The sequence below is a fragment of the Bos mutus genome, chromosome 4 (assembly GCF_027580195.1).
Source record: "Bos mutus isolate GX-2022 chromosome 4, NWIPB_WYAK_1.1, whole genome shotgun sequence".
NCBI lineage: Eukaryota > Metazoa > Chordata > Mammalia > Artiodactyla > Bovidae > Bos > Bos mutus.
The window spans coordinates 55,442,918-55,455,282 of record NC_091620.1 but is presented as its reverse complement, the minus strand read 5'-3'; the positions used below and the strand labels follow the sequence as shown (position 1 = coordinate 55,455,282).

General features: G+C 39.5%; 1 protein-coding gene and 1 non-coding gene across 3 annotated transcripts in view; both read right to left on the bottom strand.

Annotated features, from left to right (window-relative positions):
* BBS9 (Bardet-Biedl syndrome 9) overlaps nt 1–12,365 on the bottom strand; it is a 480,327-nt gene that overhangs the window by 369,179 nt on the left and 98,783 nt on the right. The window lies entirely within an intron of this gene.
* LOC138987674 (small nucleolar RNA SNORD86) lies at nt 5,774–5,858 on the bottom strand. The gene has a single exon (XR_011464058.1). It is a non-coding gene; the product is annotated as a small nucleolar RNA SNORD86 (small nucleolar RNA).

Sequence of the window (12,365 nt, the reverse complement as noted above, 5' to 3'; positions counted from 1 at the left end):
ACCTAGGTTAGATAAGGAAACAAGCATTTTTCATAATATGTTGGTTCTTTACAAACTTACCACTATCGGGTTTCTGGAATCAAAAAGTGAGGCAAAGGCTCCCTCTGCTGACAAATAGACAAAGAATCTAATCCTATCAAACAGCAATCAACTTTTCAAAAATTTTGCCACTAACTGGATATCACATGATAGATAAAACTAGTCTATCAAAGACTAGTTTTACTTTATAGCCTAAAACACTGAAATATATCTCCATCTGACACAAATGTGAAAGACATGTATAACTAGGCAACACTCCATATGTATTTCAAAAGACCTTTCTACACTGGCTTTCAATTTTCTTGCTGTCTACTCTATGCTCTAAGGGTTATCTGAGCTTGAATGTCATACAAAGAGGAAATTAAAGAAGCTAAAGAACTGAGGTGGGTTTCAAGAGATTGCATTGAACAAAAGTAACAATTTCTGAATGCAGTGACAACCTTCTCTCATAGAAATTTCATGAGATTAAGTAAATCAAAGAATTCAAAATTAACAATAGCAGGTTACAAGCACTGGCCCATATACTATTAACATACCCATCTCTAGCAACTATTCTGTAACTTGGGAAGATCAAGAACTATCATTCTTATTCGACTGCAGAGAGACCTAAGGCTCAGGAAGGTTCAATGGTTTGTTAAGGACACACAACCAGTAAGCAGCCAAGCCAGATTTAAGCCTAATTCTTAGTCTGCTTCTCTGACTGAAAACTACGCATAAAATAGATACTCTAATGACAATCTCCAAATTCTTTTCTGATTTCAAATTTAACACAGCTGTATATCACAAATACATTCAGGGTGCTTATAAATGGGGCTTCCCAGGTGGCGCAGAGGTAAAGAATCTGCCTGCCAATGCAGGAGACTCAGGTTCAATCCCTGAGTCAGGAAGATCCCCTGGAGTAAGAAATGGCAACCCGCTAGAGTATTCTTGCCTGGAAAATTCCAGAGGAGCCTGGCAGGCTACAGTCCACGAGGTCACAAAGAGTCAGACACAACTGAGCACACACACACGCACATGCTGATAAATAACATCAGATTTAAATACAGATTTCACTTGTTAAAGATTTCACTTTGGCAGACAAAACTTAATATAGCCTCTTGGTGAATTCCTCACTGTAATTCATTTACTCTTGTGTCTTATTTCTAAAAGGATTACTTGAAGAGGCAAATAAAACTAAAGAAATTATAAAATAAGTAGATGAGAACAGTAGATAAAACCCTCATTCTCCCAATAAAATTACAGAGTAAAATGTTTATTAAAAGCAGTATTTTTGAGTATATCAATATGCTGCCTCCCCTTAAAAATGGTAAATAAAATTCAGGAGCCAAACACTAAGTGAAAGTGAGAACTACAAAGGTAAACAGAGCCCCTGGGGCATTCTCCTAAACCATATACCCTCAGCATCAGTTTTCATAGTCTCAAAATGTCAGATGGTAAAGAAGAAAAACAGCGGGGCCCACTCTATGTAGGAAATCCAGTTGAGCCTGTGTATTATCTTTCTCCCCCTAGTATAAAGCTAAGACCACAAAGGGCTTTACTCTTACAGTAAGGAGAACTTAGAAATAGCATCACCCCACCCACCGACCCCCGCCCCCCCCACACACACACACACATACATACATGCCCAAGAGAAAGCAAAATGCATGTCTCAAAACTTGGAACAAGATGAAGGAGAACATTCTCTCCTAAGAATTCACAAACCCCAAGCTGATCTTAATGTGGGTTTTCAGACCAAATTCACTCTATTGATTTGCCCAAGAAGCCTCAATCTGTGGTCAGTATAAAGTGATCCTGGGTGAGAAGTACCACCAAGCCGCTGACAAAAGAAAACTCAAATCTTTGAAGGAACACACCAATCATTCCCATGGATAGAGTTCCAAGAATATGACTTCACAGGCAAAAATCCCAACGCACAAGGAACAGGAGGCAATATGAGCAAGAGACAGCAAAAATACTAGAAAGCAGCATCGGAACTGCAAAGACTTCATCCACTGAAATTATCAATAAAGAATAAAATTACTGCACCCAGCACAGCGAAAAATAATAAAATTATCAAAAAAACAAAAAGAGAGAGAGAGAGACATGAACAATAACCTAAGATGGTCTAATGTATCTAACTGGATTTTCATTATGAGACAATGAAGAGAATTTGAAAGAGGCAATATTCAAAGAAATAACAGCTGAAGATTTTCCAGAATTGTTGAAAAGCATCAATCCTAAGATCTAGGTTTAAGCCAAATAAATTGAAAATAGGATAAGTGAAAATAAATCTTCCCTTAGATGCCTGACAGAGAAACTGCAGAACACCAAAGAGAAAAGAAATGTTTTAAAAGCAATAGAGAAAAGACTGATAAACTAGCAAAAGAATAACAGCTAGACTAAGAGATGACTTTTTAACATCAATGTTTCCCAGAACAGAGCAGAATATTATCTTTTGTGGAGCAGGAAAAATAACTGTCAACAAAACATTGAATTCCCAGACTTCCTCCCATCTCCTCCAAAAATAATAATAATAATGTTATTACAAAGATTCCATTCACAATAACCAAGGCAATTAAATTCCTAACACACTAAGTCAACTTTCAGATCTTAACTTCCTTAGGAAGGCCAAATTAAGTAAGGCCGAACTAAACAATATACGCCTGAAATATACCCTCATCATCATGGCATCTTTTCCTTCAAAGCACTTGTGCTTCTATACCTACTTCTATGATTATCAACTTAATGTATGTCTCCCTCTCCAAACTTAACAAGGTCACAGACCTCTATTGTTGTTGTTGTTCAGTTGCTAAGTTGTGTTCAGCTCTTTGTGACCCCCCATGGACTGTAGCCCACTAGGCTCCTCTGTCCATGGGGTTTTCCAGGCAAGAATACTGGGGTGGGTTGCCATTTCCTTCTCCAGGGGACCTTCTCAGACCAGGAATCAAACCCACACCTCCTGCATTGGCAGGAAAATTCTTTACCACTGCTGCTGCTGCTAAGTCGCTTCAGTCGTGTCCGACTCTGTGCGACCCCATAGACGGCAGCCCACCAGGCTCCTCTGTCCCTGGGATTCTCCAGGCAAGAACACTGGAGTGGGTTGCCACTTCCTTCTCCAATGCATGAAAGGGAAAAGTGAAAGTGAAGTCATTCAGTCGTGTCCGACTCTTCGTGACCCCACGGACTGCAGCCTACCAGGCTCCTCCGTCCATGGGATCTTCCAGTGGGTTGCCATTGCCTTCTCCCTTTACCACTGAGCCAGCAGTGAAGCCCACACAGACCTCTATATTTATCACCATATTGCTGCTGCAGTGCTTGGCACATAAGTGAAAGGAAAGGAAGTGAAAGAAGGATGGAGGGAGGGAAGAAAAGAGGCAGGGAAGATATAACCAACAAGTAAACAATCAACATAGATAAAACTAAAATTTTTACTAAAAAGCATAAAAGGACAGCTAAATGAATAATAAGACAAATTATATTCCTGGATGGAAAGAATCAATATATAAACATGTCAGTTATGTATTAAAATAATCTATAGATGTGATGCAATGCCAGACAAAATTCCAGCATGATTTTTTTCATGGAACTCAAACTCTTTTTCAAGCCTGAAAGGAAAGTGAAAAAAAACAAGAATAACATAAATATTTAAAAACAAGACCAATAAAGAATGATTACTCATCCCACATATCAAAACATACTATACATTAATTTTTAAGACAATATTTGTATTTTATAGATACACTATTTATGGACAAATAAATCATTGGCATTCTTTATAGACACGCTATTTATGGACATAAATCAAGGGAAAGGAATAGAGTCTAAGAGCAAATAAATGACTAAATGGGTAATGTGCATTTTTATAAGAAAGTCAGCATTTCAAAGGATATTCATAAATGGCACTTGGACAACAGGATATACATTTGGGGAAAAAATTAAATTAGAGCCCTGCTGCTGCTGCTGTTGCTAAGTCGCTTCAGTCGTGTCCGACTCTGTGCGACCCCAAAGACGGCAGCTCATCAGGCTCCCCTGTCCCTGGGATTCTCCAGGCAAGAACACTGGAGTGGGTTGCCATTTCTTTTTCCAATGCGTGAAAGTGAAGTCGCTCAGTCGTGTCCAACTCCTAGCGACCTCATGGACTGCAGCCTACCAGGCTCCTCTGCCCATGGGATTTTCCAGGTAAGAGTACTGAAGTGGGGTGCCATCGCCTTCTCCAAATTAGAGCCCTGCTACATGTAATTAGAGCCCTACTACATATAATATCTAAAAACAAATTCCAGAAAGTTAAGAAAATGTGACAATATTTTAGAATCACAGTGTAAGAAAGATCTTCATTAGAAAGATACAAAGATCAGAAGCCATTACAAAAAAGATCAAAACATTTAACATCAGAAAAAAACTAAAGTATTTGTACCATTAAGTAAATGAACAAAGTTAAAAATCCATCATTCACAAGACACAACCTTGGGCAAACTGCTTAATCTTATCAAGCCTAAATTTTCTTGTGCCTGAAATGAAAATAATGACCTAATTTACAGGGTTGCTTTGAGAATTAAATGAGAAAGTTAAGGTTAAATCCTTACCATAGTCTAAGGTGGGAGCACGTAGCAACTGCCCAATGAATATTTTTTTGCTACTATTTTTAAATTAAGAAAATATCACACATCACTTTTGCCCATTACATGGAGATTTTGAACTTTTAAAAAATGACAATATCTGACCTTGGCACAGATATTACACATAGCGGAGAAAATGGTACATTTGGGCCATCTCTCAACATAAAACAATTTACAATGTGTATCAAAAGCTTTTGGTCTCAAGTGTCTAGCCTTAGGTTTTTTTTCATTTGTTTTTATTTTTATTGGGCTATAGGGGATGGATTAGGAAATACCTCTGCAGTTCACGTCCCACTGGGGAAATGTCCGTTCTGATTTTCCTGGGCTGGCTTTTGGAACTTTCTTTTTCTTAGAGCCACTGCTCTTGCTGGCAGCTGTCTCTTCAGGTCCACTGCTGAGTGGCTTCTACTTGGAAGAGAATTTCCTCTCTTTCTTGGGGACACTCTTGTTCCCTTACTCTTAAGGGTCACTAACCAGTTCGCTCATCTTTGAGCAAAGGTTTTCTAATCATGAAAAGACTTCCACTGCCAGCTCTCTCTTCAAGATCACTTCTTCAAGATCTCTTCAAGATCACCAGTTCCTCCTTGGGAAAAAGATTTCTTTTTCTACGGTTTGGAGAAGGAGACAGCTGGGTCTTCTATTTCATTCTCCTGAGGAGTTTCCTGGGGCTTTTGCCTCTTCTTCTTCATGGATCTTCCACTTGTTTCCTCACATCCCTTTGAAAAACTACTGCTGTTTTCTGAAGATAGCAGGGAAATTGCCGCCAGGTGTTTCTTTTCCTTCTTCAAGCGTTTCTTCTCCTGTTTCTCCAGCTTCCTACTAATCCCAGCAACTGCTTCCTGTGAACCACTGCCTCCTTCATGACATCCAAATTCTTTCATGAAATCTCTCCAATCTCATGGAAAGGCAGCTGCCCCTCAACTTATTCTAGAAGCTTCTTCCCAAATACAAATTGCCTCAGAGAAACAATTCATGAGGCAATACTGCATTTGTCTGCCAGGTATCGGGAGATACCGCCTTTGTTCTTGGCAGCTGCTGGGCCAATGAAGGTAGAGTAAAAACAAAATGAGTCCACATTTTGGGGTGTTAGTCCTTGTCTTCAGAGCTTGGGAAATGTGGTCCCTTTGCTGGGCCCAAGTAATCTCTCAGCACCAGGGTGCCATAACATCACCCCCATAACAGAGGCCTGTAGAACTTAGGGAGCCCTGCTCAACCATCAATATTAAACCCATAGTCTTAGGGTTTTAGTAGAAAAGTAGCTGCCAGGGACTGGGGCTAGAGGACACAGAGAAAGGTTGATAAAAGGGTACAAATTTTCAACTATGAAATGAATAAGGCCTGAGGATCTAATGTAAAACATGCAGATGATAGCACTGTATAGCATAATACTGTATAATTAAAATTTGTTAAGAGACTAGAATTTAGATATTCTCACCAAAAAAACAAAACAAAAAAGTGAGTTGATGGATGTGTTTTAAATGAAGGGAATCCTTAAACTATGTGTACTATATAAAATCTCCATGATGTACACTTTAAATATCTTACAATTTTATATGTCAATTATACCTTTAAGGGGTTCCCTGGTAGCTCAGATGGTAAAAAATCTGCTTGCAATACAGGAGATCCAGGTTTGATCCCTGGGTCGGAAAGATTCCCTGGAGAAGGGAATGGCAATCCACTCCAGTATTCTTACCTGGAGAATTCCATGGACAGAGGAGCCTAGTGGGCTACAGTCCATGGGATCGCAGAGTCGGACATGACTGAGTGATTAACACACACACACACACACACACACACACACACCCCTCAATAAAGTAAAATAAGATAATTTTAAAAACACAATGATCATAATTACCAGTATTTGAACCTCTGTGATTGTCAGAATTTCTACTGTTTCCATAACCTCAACCTTTTTTTTTTTTTAGATTCCACATAAGTGAATGCAGCATTTTGTCTTTGGCTTATTTCACTTAGCATAATGCCCTCAACATCCATCCATGGTGTCACAAATGGCAGGATTTCCCTCCATCCCCTGGAGTGGGAAATGGCAACTCCAGGGGATGGCAATCATTTAAAAATGGCAATCATTTTAAAATTAGATTGTTTGCTTTTTTCTATTAAGTTGCATGAGTCTTTACATATTTTGGATATTAATTCTTTATCAGATATATGATTCACAAATACTTCCTCCCATTTCATAGTTTGCCTTTTCATTTGGTTAATGGTTTCCCTTGCTGAACAGAAGCTTTTTAGTTTTATGTAATCCCACTTTGGGGGGGATTGAGGCTTTTTCCACCAGGGATTATATATTTTAAAATTTGGAAGTAATCACATGAATACATTTTTGTTATAATTATAATGCTACAGTCAAAGAAAAGGTCCCCCTTTGTCCTCACTCACTTTTCTTTCCAAAGAATTTTTCCAAAAATATAATAGAAATACAGAGAAGGCGATGGCACCCCACTCCAGTACTCTTGACTGGAAAATCCCATGGATGGAGGAGCCTGGTAGGCTGCAGTCCATGGGGTCACGAAGAGTCAGACACAACTGAGCGACTTCACTTTCACTTTTCATTTTCATGCACTGGAGAAAGAAATGGCAACCCACTCCAGTGTTCTTGCCTGGAGAATCCCAGGGACGGGGGAGACTGGTGGGCTGCCATCTATGGGGCCGCACAGAGTCGGACACAACTAAAGCAACTTAGCAGCAGCAGCAACTTCCTGCTACTCAATTTTGATCATCAGGTGCCTCAGCTGATAAAGAATTCGCTTGCAATGCAGGAGACCCTGGTTCAATTCCTAGGTCAGGAAGATCCCCTGAAGAAGGGACAGACTACCCACTCAAGTATTCATGGGCTTTCCTGGTGGCTCAGATGGTAAAGAATCTGCCTGCAAATCGGGAGACCTAGGTTTGATCCCTGGGTTGGGAAGATCTACTGGAGGAGGGTATGGCAACCCACTCTAGTATTCTTGCCTGGAGAATACCATGGACAGAGGTGCCTGGCAGGCTACAGTCCATAGGGGTAACAAAGAGTCGGACACGACTGAGCAACCAAGGACAGCACCACTTTTCTGTAACTATAAAACTTTTAGTATTTCTATTTCTCTTTAACTTTTTGTGGTGCTAAAAAATGTTCTCTTTTCATTCTCTTCAGTTTTATTGACATAATAGTAGAAAGTTTGTCCAGAGAGCAGATTCTCAGAGTTCTCATCACAAAGAAAAAAAAATTTTTCCTTCTTTTTTTGTATCATATGATGGGGTGTTAACTAAACTTGCTGTGCTAATCATTTCACAATATATGTAAGTCAATGAGAATACTGACACTGTAAACCTTAAACTTATCCACTGCTATAGCCATGTGTTTATTTTCCCTTTGTTGCCTTTGCTTTTGAGGTCAAATCCAAAAAAAAAAAAAAAAATCATTGCTATGATCAATGTCAAGAAGCTTACTCTCCACATTTTCTTCCAGGGGTTTTATGGTTTCAGGTCTTACGTTTAAGTCTTTCATCCATTTGGAGGTGATCTGTGTATAGTGTAAGGGGTTCAGCTTCATTCTTTGTATGTGTCAATCCGCTTTCTCCAGCACTATTACTGAAGAGATTATCCTTTCCCCCCCTGCATATACTTGATTCTTTTGTCATAAATCAATTCATGAATTAATTTCTCAGCTCTCTATTCTGTTCCATTGATCTAGGAATACCATATTGTTTTGATTACTATAGGTTTTTAATATAATTTAAAATCAGGAAGTATAATTCCTCTAGCTTTTTTCATTTTTTCTCAAGATTGCTTTGACTACTTGGAGTCTTCTGTGGTTTCATACAAGTTTTACAATGACCATAGTATTCTTCAAAGCAAAATATTAGCAATAATTCCATTAACAGTGGTAAAGCACAGAATTCTCTATAATCATTTAGAATTATATGCAGTAGTTGATTTGATAAGTGTTTGTGATATCATTAAGTAAGAAAAAAGACCTTAAAAGAGTAAATATAATATGAATCTGACTTTACAGCATTAAAATGCAAAATAAAAAGACACCAAAAATACACTACAATAGTCATAATGATTAGCTAGTTCTTAGTGTCAACTAGAGATTATTTTATTTCTCATCTCATAAAACCTCATCCCAAGTTTCCAAAATGAACATGTTACTTAAAACAAAAAAATTCTTTTAACGGAAGGGACAGGTATCCATCAAACTTCCCACCATTCCTGAAGCTCAGGCCCCACCAATGAGTGGCTCTGCCATGGGGTTTAAAGATAAAACCTCAAGTAAAGTGATTTTAAAAAATTACATTACCAAATATATAAATTGAACTTTGGCAAGAAAACAAATGTGTTAGAAAACTTTCAGTAAAATAATGACCTAAATTTTAAAGTTGCTGATTTATGTTCTTCTTTCTAGAAGCAGACAAAAAGCATCTACTCCTAAATAGGCTATTCTTATTTCATGAAAGAAAAGAATGGGGGGAGGAGCCAAGATGGCGGAGGAGTAGGACAGGGAGAACACTTTCTCCCCCACAAATTCATCAAAAGAGCATTTAAACGTCGAGTAAATTCTACAAAACAACTTCTGAATGCTGGCAGAGGACATCAGGCACCCAGAAAAGCAATCCAACTCTTCGAAAGGAGGTAGGAAAAAATATAAAAGACAAAAAAAGAGACAAAAGAGGGAGGGACGGAGTTCCGTCCCGGGAAGGAGTCTTAAAAGAGAGAAGTTTCCAAACACCAGGAAACCTTCTCACTGCCGAATCTGTGCCGAGCTTTGGAAGCACAGAGGGCAACATAACAGGAAGAAAAAATAAATAAACAATTAAAACTCGAAGATTGCGAGTCCTACGGTAACTCCCCCAGCGGAGAAGCAGCGCAGACGCCTGCACGCGCCATTAACAAGCGGGGGCTGGGCAGGGAGGCGCAGCGCGGGCTGCATCGCTTAGAGTAAGAATCTGGCCTGAATACCCTGAGCACTATCTGAGCGAAATAATTTGGGCTAGCAAACCAGACTGTGGGATATCTACCACTCAAAAAGCCAGCCCCAACCTAAGACACCGCCAGGCCCGCGCACGGAACAAAGAATTGAACAGAGATAGCCGGCTGCAGACCTTCCCCCTCCGGTGACAGGCAGCCAGAGCCGGAAGGGGGCAATCGCAGCCCCAGAGAGACATTATCTATAAAACTGTAAGCAGGCTTCTTTGCTAACTAAAACTTCTTGGGGGTCTGGACGGTTAACATCTGCCTAAGAAGGTGCGCCGGTTTTACGCCCAGATAACCGAGTGGCGGGGAGGCGATAAGTCGCAGCATTGGCGCTCGCCAAACACCTCATCATTTGAGCTGCTCGGACCTGGGAAGAGCACAATACTCAGGCCCAACTGAGTCTGCGCCTCTGAGGACTACCCGAGTGCCTGAACCTGAGCGGCTTGGACCTGGGAGGTACATGCAACCCAGGGCCAGCCTCGGATTGTTCCCGGCGGAACAACCTAGAGCCCGAGCAGTGTGGGCAGGGAGGCTACACGTGCCATGAGCGGGGGCAGACCCAGTGTGGCTGAGGCACTGCGAGCGCACGCCAGTGTTATTTGTTTGCAGCATCCCTCCCTCCCTCCCACACAGCGACTGAACAAAGAGAAGAAATACAGTTCCACCCATCAGAACACTGACACAAGCTTCCCTAACCAGGAAACCTTGACAAGCCACCTGTACAAACCCACACACAGCGAGGAAAAGCCACAATAAAGAGAACTCCACAAACTGCCAGAATACAGAAAGGACACCCCAAACTCAGCAATTTAAACAAGATGAAGAGACAGAGGAATAGCCAGCAGATAAAGGAACAGGATAAATGCCCACCAAACCAAACAAAAGAGGAAGAGATAGGGAATCTACCTGATAAAGAATTCCAAATAATGATAGTGAAATTGATCCAAAATCTTGAAATTAAAATGGAATCACAGATAAATAGCCTGGAGACAAGGATTGAGAAGATGATGCAAAAGGTTTAACAAGGACCTAGAAGAAATAAAAAGAGTCAATATATAATGAATAATGCAATAAATGAAATTAAAAGCACTCTGGAGGCAACAAATAGTAGAATAACAGAGGCAGAAGATAGGATTAGTGAATTAGAAGATAGAATGGTAGAAATAAATGAATCAGAGAGAATAAAAGAAAAACAAATTAAAAGAAATGAGGACAATCTCAGAGACCTCCAGGACAATATTAAATGCTACAACATTCAATCATAGGGGTTCCAGAAGAAGAAGACAAAAAGAAAGACCATGAGAAAATACTTGAGGAGATAATAGTTGAAAACTTCCCTAAACTGGGGAAGGAAATAATCACCCAAGTCCAAGAAACCCAGAGAGTCCCAAACAGGATAAACCCAAGGAGAAACACCCCAAGACACATATTAATCAAATTAACAAAGATCAAACACAAAGAACAAATATTAAAAGCAGCAAGGGAAAAACAACAAATAACACACAAGGAATTCCCATAAGGATAACAGCTGATCTTTCAATAGAAACTCTTCAAGCCAGGAGGGAATGGCAAGACATACTTAAAATGATGAAAGAAAATAACCTACAGCCCAGATTATTGTACCCAGCAAGGATCTCATTCAAGTATGAAGGAGAAATCAAAAGCTTCTCAGACAAGCAAAAGCTGAGAGAATTCTGCACCACCAAACCAGCTCTACAACAAATACTAAAGGATATTCTCTAGACAGGAAACACAAAAATGGTGTATAAATTCGAACCCCAAACAATAAAGTAAATGGCAACGGGATCATACTTATCAGTAATTACCTTAAACGTAAATGGGTTGAATGCCCCAAACCAAAAGACAAAGACTGGCTGAATGGATACAAAAACAAGACCCCTACATATGTTGTCTACAGGAGACCCACCTCAAAACAGGGGACACAAACAGACTGAAAGTGAAGGGCTGGAAAAAAAGATTTTCCATGCAAATAGGGACCAAAAGAAAGCAGGAGTAGCAATACTCATATCAGATAAAATAGACTTTAAAACAAAGGCTGTGAAAAGAGACAAAGAAGGTCACTACATAATGATCAAAGGATCAATCCAAGAAGAAGATATAACAATTATAAATATATATGCACCCAACACGGGAGCACCGCAGTATGTAAGACAAATGCTAACAAGTATGAAAGGAGAAATTAACAATAACACAATAATAGTGGGAGACTTTAATACCCCACTCACACCTATGGATAGATCAACTAAACAGAAAATTAACAAGGAAACACAAACTTTAAACGATACAATAGACCAGTTAGACCTAATTGATATCTATAGGACATTTCATCCCAAAACAATGAATTTCACCTTTTTCTCAAGCGCACATGGAACCTTCTCCAGGATAGATCACATCCTGGGCCATAAAGCTAGCCTTGGTAAATTCAAAAAAATAGAAATCATTCCAAGCATCTTTTCTGACCACAATGCAGTAAGATTAGATCTCAATTACAGGAGAAAAACTATTAAAAATTCCAACATATGGAGGCTGAACAACAAGCTGCTGAATAATCAACAAATCACAGAAGAAATCAAAAAAGAAATCAAAATTTGCATAGAAACGAATGAAAATGAAAACACAACAACCCAAAACCTGTGGGACACAGTAAAAGCAGTCCTAAGGGGAAAGTTCATAGCAATACAGGCACACCTCAAGAAACAAGAAATAAAGTCAAATAAATAACCTAACTCTACA